This window comes from Dermacentor andersoni, chromosome 4 (assembly GCF_023375885.2).
Source record: "Dermacentor andersoni chromosome 4, qqDerAnde1_hic_scaffold, whole genome shotgun sequence".
Classification (NCBI taxonomy): domain Eukaryota; kingdom Metazoa; phylum Arthropoda; class Arachnida; order Ixodida; family Ixodidae; genus Dermacentor; species Dermacentor andersoni.
Genome location: NC_092817.1, coordinates 154,657,384 through 154,667,740, shown reverse-complemented (window position 1 = coordinate 154,667,740; position 10,357 = coordinate 154,657,384).

The window sequence follows — 10,357 nt, the reverse complement described above, 5'->3', positions numbered from 1 at the left end:
CCCAAAGTCCATCTACGACCTAAGGGAGGCGAGACGCATACAGAAGAAGATCCAGCGTCGGATCAACTCCCTGCAGTCTCTAAGATGCAAAACCTTCTGTGCTTCCCTTGATCCGCATAAACCCCTGTTACATATATGGAGAACAGTGCGTGGTCTTCGAACATCACCGCAACAACGCCACCCCTTCAAATGCCTGGCTCTCTACCAAGGTCGCAGAGAGATCGACGTAGCAGAGGACTTCTGTTCCAAGGTTGCTGGTCTACCACCATCATTCGCTACACGTCATCCCTGTGGTGTTCCGGTCTCGCGGGATTCTCGTATGGACAATCTGTTTTCCATCGAGGAGTTGCAGGCGGTGCTGGCAGCGTGCAGACGTTCCTCATCGCCTGGGCCTGACGGGGTGACATACGCAGCTCTTGGAAATCTCGGTCAAACAGCCCGACATGCACTTCTAGACGTGTACAATAATTCATGGCGTGAAGGAGTAGTTCCTGCTGCATGGAAGTCCAGCCGCCTTGTGCCTCTGCTCAAACCAGCTAAATCACCCCTAGACGTGGCGTCGTATCGTCCCATTGCTCTGGCCAGTTGTCTAGCAAAGGTGATGGAGAGAATGGTGCTGATGCGTATAGAGTGGTATCTAGAACACTACAGCTTGTACCCTGACGCTATGGGAGGCTTTCGATGCGGACTCTCTTCTGTAGAAAACGTCATAGATCTTGTCTCGTCTGTACAGCACGAAAAAAGCCTCAGGAGGCTATCAGCGGCGATGTTCCTGGATGTTAAAGGCGCTTATGATAACGTAACCTATCAAGCAATCCAGGACGCCTTGGGCGATGTCGGCCTAGGCGGCCTTGTTTTTCGGTCGATGTCCAGCTTCTTGAAGGACAGGTCATTCTTTGTGCAAACGCAGGATGGTGCGTCATCACAACAAAACACCTATCGTGGCGTACCACAAGGCGGAGTCTTGAGCCCCACTCTATTTAACCTCGTGCTCATCGACCTGGTTCATACCCTTCCGCAATCCGTCCATGTGTCGATCTATGCAGACGATATATGCATTTGGTCACCAGGAGCGACGCGTCCCCAGGTGTGCGCCAGACTTCAAAAATCAGCCACACTAGCATTAGGTTATCTTCGAGCGCGAGCTCTGGAGGTGTCCTCAGAGAAGTGCTCTATAGTCGCTTTCACGCGCAAAGCAATGAAACCGTACGTTATCAGAATTAATGAACAGCCAGTTGCCTACTAGAAGACGCACCGCTTTCTATGAGTAATAATAGATCTAGACCTTTCCTGGAGTCCTCACGTCTCCTACCTAAAAAGGAAGTTAGTCATGATAACTCACGTGCTCAGATTTCTTGCGGGAAAGTCATGTTGTGCGTCTGTGAGTGCGATGCTCCAACTCTATAACGCACTGTTCCGCGGTCTCCTGGGCTATAGCTTACCTGTACTAGGTGGGACCGGTAAGGCCAACCTCCGTGCCCTCCAGTCTGTACAAGCTCAAGCTCTGCGAATTTGCCTTGGTCTTCCCAGATGTGCATCCACGGCAGCAACAATAGCCATCGCGCATGACCACCCCATCAATACGTATCTTCAAGTCAACACTTTAAGGATGCATATCAGGCACTTCGCCCCACTTCCATCGCATCATCTTGCCTGCCTTCCATCCGCTCGACCACGTTCTGCGTCGATCCCTACCGCTGTGGCTCCCCCATCCACTCCAGGCTCTTCTTATTCCCAGTATCAAAGAGAAAACGGAGATGTCAGCTTTCGCCCTCAAAGAAACCGTGCTTTCAGTGCTACATGACAAGCACAGATGACGCATCCACGCTTACACGGACGGTTCTTTCTCCTCTAAAAGTTCAGCTGGAGCAGTGGTGATTCCCGCCTAATCTGTCGCCCTCAAGTTCAAGACATCTCACATTACATCATCGACGGCTGCAGAACTCGCAGATATCCGTGCTGCTCTGGAGTTTGTTGTTCACAAATCATCACATTCGTTGTCCATCTTATGCGACTCAAAGGCTGCTCTCCAGTATCTGATGTTCCCTTTCAACCATGGACCAAATGTGCAACTAGTCGCAGACATCCGACTACTCCACCATCACGCAATCAACAAGGGACACAACATCATCTACCAGTGGATACCGGGTCACTGCGGAATTTTGGGAAACGATAGTGCGGATGACGCTGCCCGGTCGGCCCATGATGGTGCCCAGATTATACCCATACCGCTGTCAAGAACAGTTGCAGCCGCAAGTCTCCGCTCCCTCGCCCGCGAGCTTACGCAGAATCTGTGGAACACCAGTGAATTCAGGAACGCACGTCTCCACTGGTTGGATCCACGTCTGCAACTCCGCCTACAACGAGAGGAAGCAACACTTCTGTGCCGCCTGTGGCTCGGCGTAGCATTCATGAACTCCTATTCATTCCGCATTGGAATGGCCGACAGCCCTACTTGTGACACCTGCGGCCGCGAGGAGACGATTGAGCACCTCCTTTGTGACTGTCCCCGTTACAAAGTGCCAAGAAAAGTGCTCGTGACCGCGCTTGAAAAACTGGACAATCGCCCCTTTACAGAGGAAAAAGCTCTAGGACACTGGTCGAGACAGGCTTCGGCACTCAAGGCCTTTAGGGCTTTGCTGAAGTTTTTAAGGACATGCGAATTGTGCGACCGCCTTTGAATGTTGTAGCATGTAGTATCGCGTTACTAGGTGAATTTTCTGGTTTCCATTTTTTCCCACTTCTTCTTTCTTCTTTTATTCCCTTTACCCCTTTCCCCAGCACAGGGTAGCCAGCCGGTACTTACACTGGCTAACCTCCCTGTCCTTGCTCCCCTTTGTCTCCTCCTCCTCCTTGTTGCCTTCGCTAACATATTCTTTCAGGGTGGACAAGTAGGCTTGCTCGCTGGTACTTGCCCACAAAGTGCAAGTCTGCGTGGCACACTCTGATTTTCCCTCTTGAAGATTCCTTTTAGACGGAAGCCTGAAGAAGAAGAAGGAAGCCTCTGAATGAAAACACTGTCGGCACAGCATTCGGCGTCAGCTTATTTCAGCCGTCCGCCTAGTTTTACGCGAAGCTAAATTCTTCGAAGTGAGCCGTCATGTTTACAAGGGAGCGCGCCGTCTTAATTTGTGACGAATAAAAAGACCACAAGGATGGAAAAAGTGGAGAAGGCAAGGCAATGAGGCTAAACAGTTTTGCTTAACCGGTTTGCTACCCTACACATGGGAGCGGAATGGGGCATGAAAGATGGAGAGAAGAGATAGAGAGAGCACATAACACGGCACACACATCGTTAGTTACAGCCTGTCACTCTTGCGCGGTACGTGACCTCACTGTCACCGCCGCCTGTCCAAGCCCGTGTCCTTGACAAACCGAAGTAGTCCCTTCGTCGCCTTCAGCTGCGATGTCTTCTGTCGGCAATATGTGAAAATAGTGGCAATTGACAATGGTCTTTTCTCAAGGTGCGCTAGAACAGACGCCAGGGACTGTCTCTGAACATTATATTCAGGACAGTCGCACAGAATGTGTTCCAGCGTCTCCTCGCAAAGACAGGCATTGCAGAGAGCGTTCTAGGCCATTCCAATGCGAAATGAGTAAGAGTTCGTGAAAAAGACCACAAGCTCGCTGTGGTTCACTGCGGTACGCATGGCATGGTAAAACTTTATTGAGATCCTTCGGAACGCGCGTCAGCACGTGGCGGGCCGCTCCCACGTGCCATATAATTAATGCCATCGCTTGCGTTTGAGCGCAAAGTAATTGTTGTAAATTATTGCTGAGCGAAATATCTGCAGTGGATCGAAAACAGTGCTCGGTGGTCTATAGGGTTCCAAGCGCGGGCTTGTCGTGCGTTATTTGTAGTGATAAACACGTACGCACGGAAATCCACGAGTTCGACAGAGTAACTAACTGTGGCTGCAGCACAGTTAGCTAATAATTACTTTTGATTTCATATTTCGTGTCGAACGTGTTATTAGGGCCATATAATCTCTCGAAAAAGTAAGCTGACACATGCAAGAGCAAACGAAAGAGGCGTAAAAAGATTCGACTGGGAATCGCGACAGTCCCTAATGGCGAAATTGGAGTGCAGCTCTATACATGTTTTCATTTCGCCATATGTTGGCTGGCGCGGACAGCCTGTCCCGTGCGGCAAGTTCCAAACGGAGCGAAATGTGGCGCGACAATCTCGCTAATCGGTAGATCGCGAGAGACAGCACGTGGCTGTCTTCGCGAGAGACGGATCGATTCACAGCAGCAGCCGCAGACATGGTGGCTGCTCATGCAGCGCTTTGTTGAACGGACGACGCGTGCAGTGCCTCTATGCGTGCCCCCGCGAACGGGGCGGAGGCGAGACAGTGCATGGAGGCACCCTAAAGACGAGCGCTACTCTGTCGCCGTCTCGTAGACATCGTCGCCATAGGCCGTCTTGCGCGACACTACCCTTTTCTTCTTACCCTTCCGGCGTACCCTCATCCTCCGTTCTACGCTTCTTGGTACCGCAGCCCTCTGCGCTTGCGCTTTCCTCCTCGCGCAATCTTTGCCCTCGCCGTCTTTCATCGCCCGCTGCACTCCACATTCGCTCTCATCTTTCACTGTGCGCGTTCGCTCGTTTACAAGGTACGACGCTGACACTCACCCCAGGAACAGGCGCCTAAGACCAGCCCTATAAAACGAACTTGTTCACAGAGACGAATAAGCGAAGACCCTAACCTATATAAAGAAACAAATTTCGCAGGGAGCTGGAAATTACAGGCAACGAGAAAGCAATATAGGTAACAAGATGGGGGCTAAAGTACGAGTGTCGGATGAATTACATGCGTTGTGAGAAATTTCGTCAGTTTTGGTACTGCAAACTTGCTCAGGCTAAACTTGTGGCTTCATAGAACCACCTCGAGAAAACAACCAGGTTTGTAATGCAGAAAGCTACTATGAATAGAGCAACTAATTCGATAGCGCCCTGAAGAAATAAGAATTCGGTACGCTAAGTGTGGAAGCCACGAAACATAGATATTTTACTACAACGCTTGTCGCGTCAAGGACCTAAACATTGCATTGGTCTGATAACCTGGAAGAAGTGTATTTGGAAATGAAAAGTGGTTTGCAAGTGTCTATCCGAGCTGGCAGCATTGCCGAAACTGGGCTTTGATTCTGTAAGATTCCACAAACATGACGATTTTTCGCAGTGTCGCATTGTGAGTGCGCTCCCTAACGAAATGTAAGGTTTACTGCATATACACTGTTTCCCAAAAGTTTAGTTTTTGACTACAAACCAGTTAAATAAGCGAAACATGCTGTACCCACATTTCGGGAACACGAGGTGTTCGCAGGCTACCACTTGTCCCACTTAATCTGCCTCGTCCACAGAAGTCTTTTTTTTCGATGCCTCGGGAATGAAACTAATCGCCAGACATTCCTCAAATTATTAGACCCACTGCAGGACCCAGCACCTAGTTATTTTGCTAAAGTCACAACACGGCAGGCAAGGCGTGAGACGACTGCTAAACACACACGTAGAGTGAACACAGGTGTACGGCGGTCTTCGGAGGTGAGATACAAAATGGCGAAGCCTGCCGAGAAAACTCGTTTTCGAGTGGTTTCGTCGGCATTGATTCCTTCAAAAGATGTCGCCAGCCTGCACGGAGCAGAAGAGGAGATGCGCATTCAGGCACCCTAATGCGGGTGGACGGTGAGGCACGTGTTATTTTTCATTTTTCGCGGACTTTCTTAATAAGCCGAAAAAAAACAGACAAAAATAACCTGTCTGAAAACATGCCAGCATTAAGTTTCTTTCATTTTTCTACAAATTCTTCATGGACAGAACGCCACTAAAACCACTATATAAAGAGCTTAGCTAATTGTAATAAGTTAATGTACTGGGTGGTATCAACAAAAATTTACCAGCGGCTTGTCTATTCGACTGTTAACAACATGCACTTCGGTATCTTTGCGTAGAGTGTACCGTACTTTTTTTTTATTTCAGGGCCATTACACTCTGTGACGATAGATGAACAGCGGAGCTGTGCATAATCACACTTGTACTTGTTTAAAATCCTCGAATGACCGCTTTTTACCCAGCTAACTATAATTAAAAATGATCCCTCTGCGCATCAGGCGCCTGCATGTACCGGAAGTTCCTCGAATTTTATCGATGGTTCTATCCATTGTCTGTTGTCACCGAAACTTGCGTAATCTGATTGTATGCGTGACAAGAATTGTGTAGTACCATGGTAGTACTTTATGGAAGACATCCAGGAACCAGCGATTATTCTGAAAAATTTCATGACTCATGTATAAAAGCCAACGAGTTTGCACCACAGATTAGATTTTGACGACCGCCGACTGAGTTCGCCGGTATTGTAGTGCTTTGAGTGTAACTTGCTTTTGAGGGCACACGTTGGCCCAACAAAGAAGTTAGTTTCGCCAATAACAATTTTGGGATGTTTCCTTCATCGTCACTATAACGTGACATCTGGTCCAAGTGCTAGAAAACCTGCCCCCAGAGCACGGACTTCTATCTGAGACGACCGGAAAGACCATCGCCAAGTCAACGACCACGATGGCAGCCACAGCGTCGGCTATCGTGCTGCAACAGCCCAGGGAGCCACCGACCTTCTGCGGATCATCGTTTGAAGACCCGTTAAACTGGCTGAAACGTATGAAAGGGTCACTGCACTTAACTGGAACCGCGACAACAAGCTGTGCCATGTCTTCTCATTGGAAGACGCTGCCATGACGTGATTCGAGAATCGACAAACCACTTTAACAACGTGGGACCTATTTCACCGCGACTTCCTACAAACCTTCACGAACTTCTGGCTCAAAGAGCAAGCGGAAACCCGAGAGCAACTGCTCAATCAGACAATATCCATCTCCACGGAAGAGATGACCCCTCTTTTCCGACACGCCGATCCGAAAATGTCCGAGGAGAAAAAAAGTCCGCTTCCTCATGTGGGGCGTCAAGCAAGAACTTTTCGCCAGACTGATTCGAAACCCCTCGAAGATCGGTAGGTGAGTTTATGACTGAGGCAACGACGATTGAGAAGGCGCTGTAAATGCGCACCTGTCAGTCCAACGGCCAAGTGCTTTTGCCTAAATTCGAAACTCAAGCACTAGGCTCCGACAAACTCCGAGAGACCATTAGAACTGTCTTACGCGAAGAACTGCGGATGATGCTTCCTTCGATGCAGCCTCAAGGAGCATCCATTGCCGACATGTTCCGAGAGCAGAGTGAAAGAGAGATGAAAGGAAGGCAGGGATGTTAACCACTCAAGAGTTGGGTTCGCTACCCTGCACTGGGGGAAGGTAGTAGTGAAATAGAAAGAAGCGAACCAAAGATAGAGATGGGGCTAGAGAGTCGCCCACGAACAGCACAAGAGAGTCAGTGAGCAATCACTTGTAGTCCGCGTATGGCTGCGGCCTCAGTCAGAAGCGATGGTTTACGTCTCCATAGCTCGCTATCACGCTCCTCCTCCGCGCCACGCCCGGGCCGCGTATTTAGAATTGCTCGTAGGTACAACGGGGCGTGCCACTTTTGACGGAGCTCGACGTTTCTGCGCAGGCGCGAGTAAGAGCGGGCGCGAGAGAGAAGATCTCGGGGCTTTTGCTCCTTGAATATACGCCAGCCTAGGCACTACGGAGGAGGTATCTTAGAGCGCGTTGTATTCGTTTGTCCCCTAGACATGCCGGCATTGCGGAGTTCGGTCGAGTTGGTTTATACGCTCCGCCGCTGGCTGCCCGCGCGGTGAGGCAGTGGGCGCGGACGCCGCTTGGTGATCGCTGTGTCTGAAGGGACAATGTTCTGACTGGTGTTTTATAAGTCGCGGGTCGCTTTTTTCGTCGTGACGATAGATCGGATTTTTTACAAGCACTGCTCCTGGAGGGCACATGTAACCGGCAAACGGAGGCCTCAGGAGAGCACCTGAGGTTATATTAAAGCAGGCGGCGCAGGATCTCCGGGGCACCCAAGCGGTAGCGGGGGGATCAAAGCTGGAAGCTGGGCGGCCCGTGGGTTGGGGCCGCAGAGGCCGAAGCGTGCCTGGGGGTGTTCGCATAAAACATTGGCTGTCCGCGATAGCGGACAGCCGATCTTATACTCCCCTGGCATGCGCAGGCCTCTGCGAGCCCCAACCCACGGACCAGTCCGGCTTCTAGCTTTGATATCCCCGTTGCCGCTTTGGTGTCCTGGAGGCGCCGCCAATAATGCGAAATAATGACACGTTGTTTTCATTAGTAAAAACATGATCGATTAAATATGATTGCGTCGAGCTCCAACTTGCGATGCTATGTTCAGCACAACCGCGCCCCGCGACTTCTGCCGGCACGCCTAGGGACAAGCGCATACACCGCGCGCCAAGAAACTCCTCCGTAGTACCTAGGCAGAGTCGTATTTTCAAGGAGCAAAACTCCCCACATTTCCTCTCTCGCACCCGCTCTCATTCGCGCATGCGCGCAAACGTCCGTCGTCTCCGCAAGTTCCACGCCCCGTTGTACCTACGAGCAGTTGGAAATACGCGCCCGGGCCCGGTAACGCGACAATAACGTCGTTCGCCGACGCCAGCTCGCTCTCCCGTCGCCCAGCGCAGCTATCCATGAAAGACAGATGTACGTCACACTCCAGACCACCACCCACTCTGCCACTACTGCGGAGAAGCGGGCCACGTCTACCGCCGGTGCCTACACCGTGGCTTGGTACTGCGAGGCTTCGCCGTCAACGCGCCCCCCCCCCTCCACAGCTTGGCGAACGGCCTCGGGATATCGCCCACTACATCGCCGCAACACAGTGGAGACCCCGATGTTCTTCGCATTCGCCGTCACCAGGACGCTATCTGCTGCCGCAGCGCCGACCGTACACAGGACCAGCCTGTGGCTGGTCCGTAAGCCCATATACAGAAAACTAAAAGCAGCAACGATGGACGTGCGGTTGTTGTACGTTGAAATACCGAAGCGCCTCCACCACGGAAGACGACGCTTCAAGATATACCTCAACGACGTAGGAGCGACAGGCCGCCATCCCGACAAAGTCTCGAAGCCAAGGATATGCCGACAAAAGAAGACCTGACGACGAGATGTACCAGCTAAAGAACAACGCGATGCAGCCGTGATGCGGCAACACGACCTAATTGCAATGCAAGACGAAGCACAACCGACCTCGACGTGCTTCCCGGCGGCCACAACGTCACCGCTCCAGTAGACACAGGAGGCGAGAACCGCGTCATCAGTGGACCTTTCGCCGCCAAGCTGAAGAAAGTCAGGACTACATGTGTCGGCTTTCATATCCGCACAGCTGGAGGATGCCTTATAACGCCGACTGGTATTTGCGCAGCAAGAGTTACAGTGCATAGCCGGACTTACAGTGTGACCTTCGTTATCCTTCAAGAGTGCTCACGCGACCTCATTCACGGCATGAAGTTTCTGAATGAACACGGCGCTGTCATTGAACACGGAGCTGTCCAGAGGGCAAACGACACCGCCGGAAAGAATTTCCAATCAGCTTCCCTTATGAGTACTTGAAAACCAAGCCAGCATCCCGCCTCGGTCCAGCATTGCCATTTCTGTCGGCACCGAAGGATCTGCAGACATAGAAGGCGTCATCGAGGGCCATCAGCGTCTACTGCTCGACTATGAAGTTTATGACGCAAGACGGATCGCTCGACCGCACGGAAAAAAAGCGAAAGGGATGCTGACAAACTTCAACCGGGAGTTCAAGCACACCAACAAGGGCTCGGCGATCGCATGCATTGAGGATATTGCGCAAACCAGGAATGCGTTTGTCCTATCCGATTCTGCCGCATCTACCTCGACGACCATAATTCCCAAACCAGACACTTCGGCATAAATCCAAGTCTCCCCATGAGTAAACAGCAACATCTCAGAAGTCTTCTGCGACGATACAAAGACTGCTATTCGACGTCATCTAGACTTCGACAAAGACCAGTTGCAAAGGCCCGCCTACTAACCGAAGGATATCAAGTTTTTCTCTACACGTACCCGCTAGCGCCCCAAACGGCCGTGGAACGTAGCTAGCACGTTTTCATTGGAACAAGCGGGGTTTTCGCAAACAATTAAAGCTGCAAGTCGACTATCGAAAAAGGCAGGAGACAGACATGTTCTAGAAGAGAATCCACATGAGACAAACTCAATGATCACGCTGTGGAAAGCTAGAATTTTGTTCCCAGAGTGGTTAAAGATTCAGCAATGGAAGCCTATGGAAACGACGAAAATTTGCACTAGATTTTTGAGACAAAATTCGTAGCTGTTATAAAACTACGGCTGCTGTCGTGATAGCCGCAACCGCATATGTAGTCCGGAGACTGATCTTTCGATTGATGCCTATCTCTACTCTTTCCGCATGGGGCAA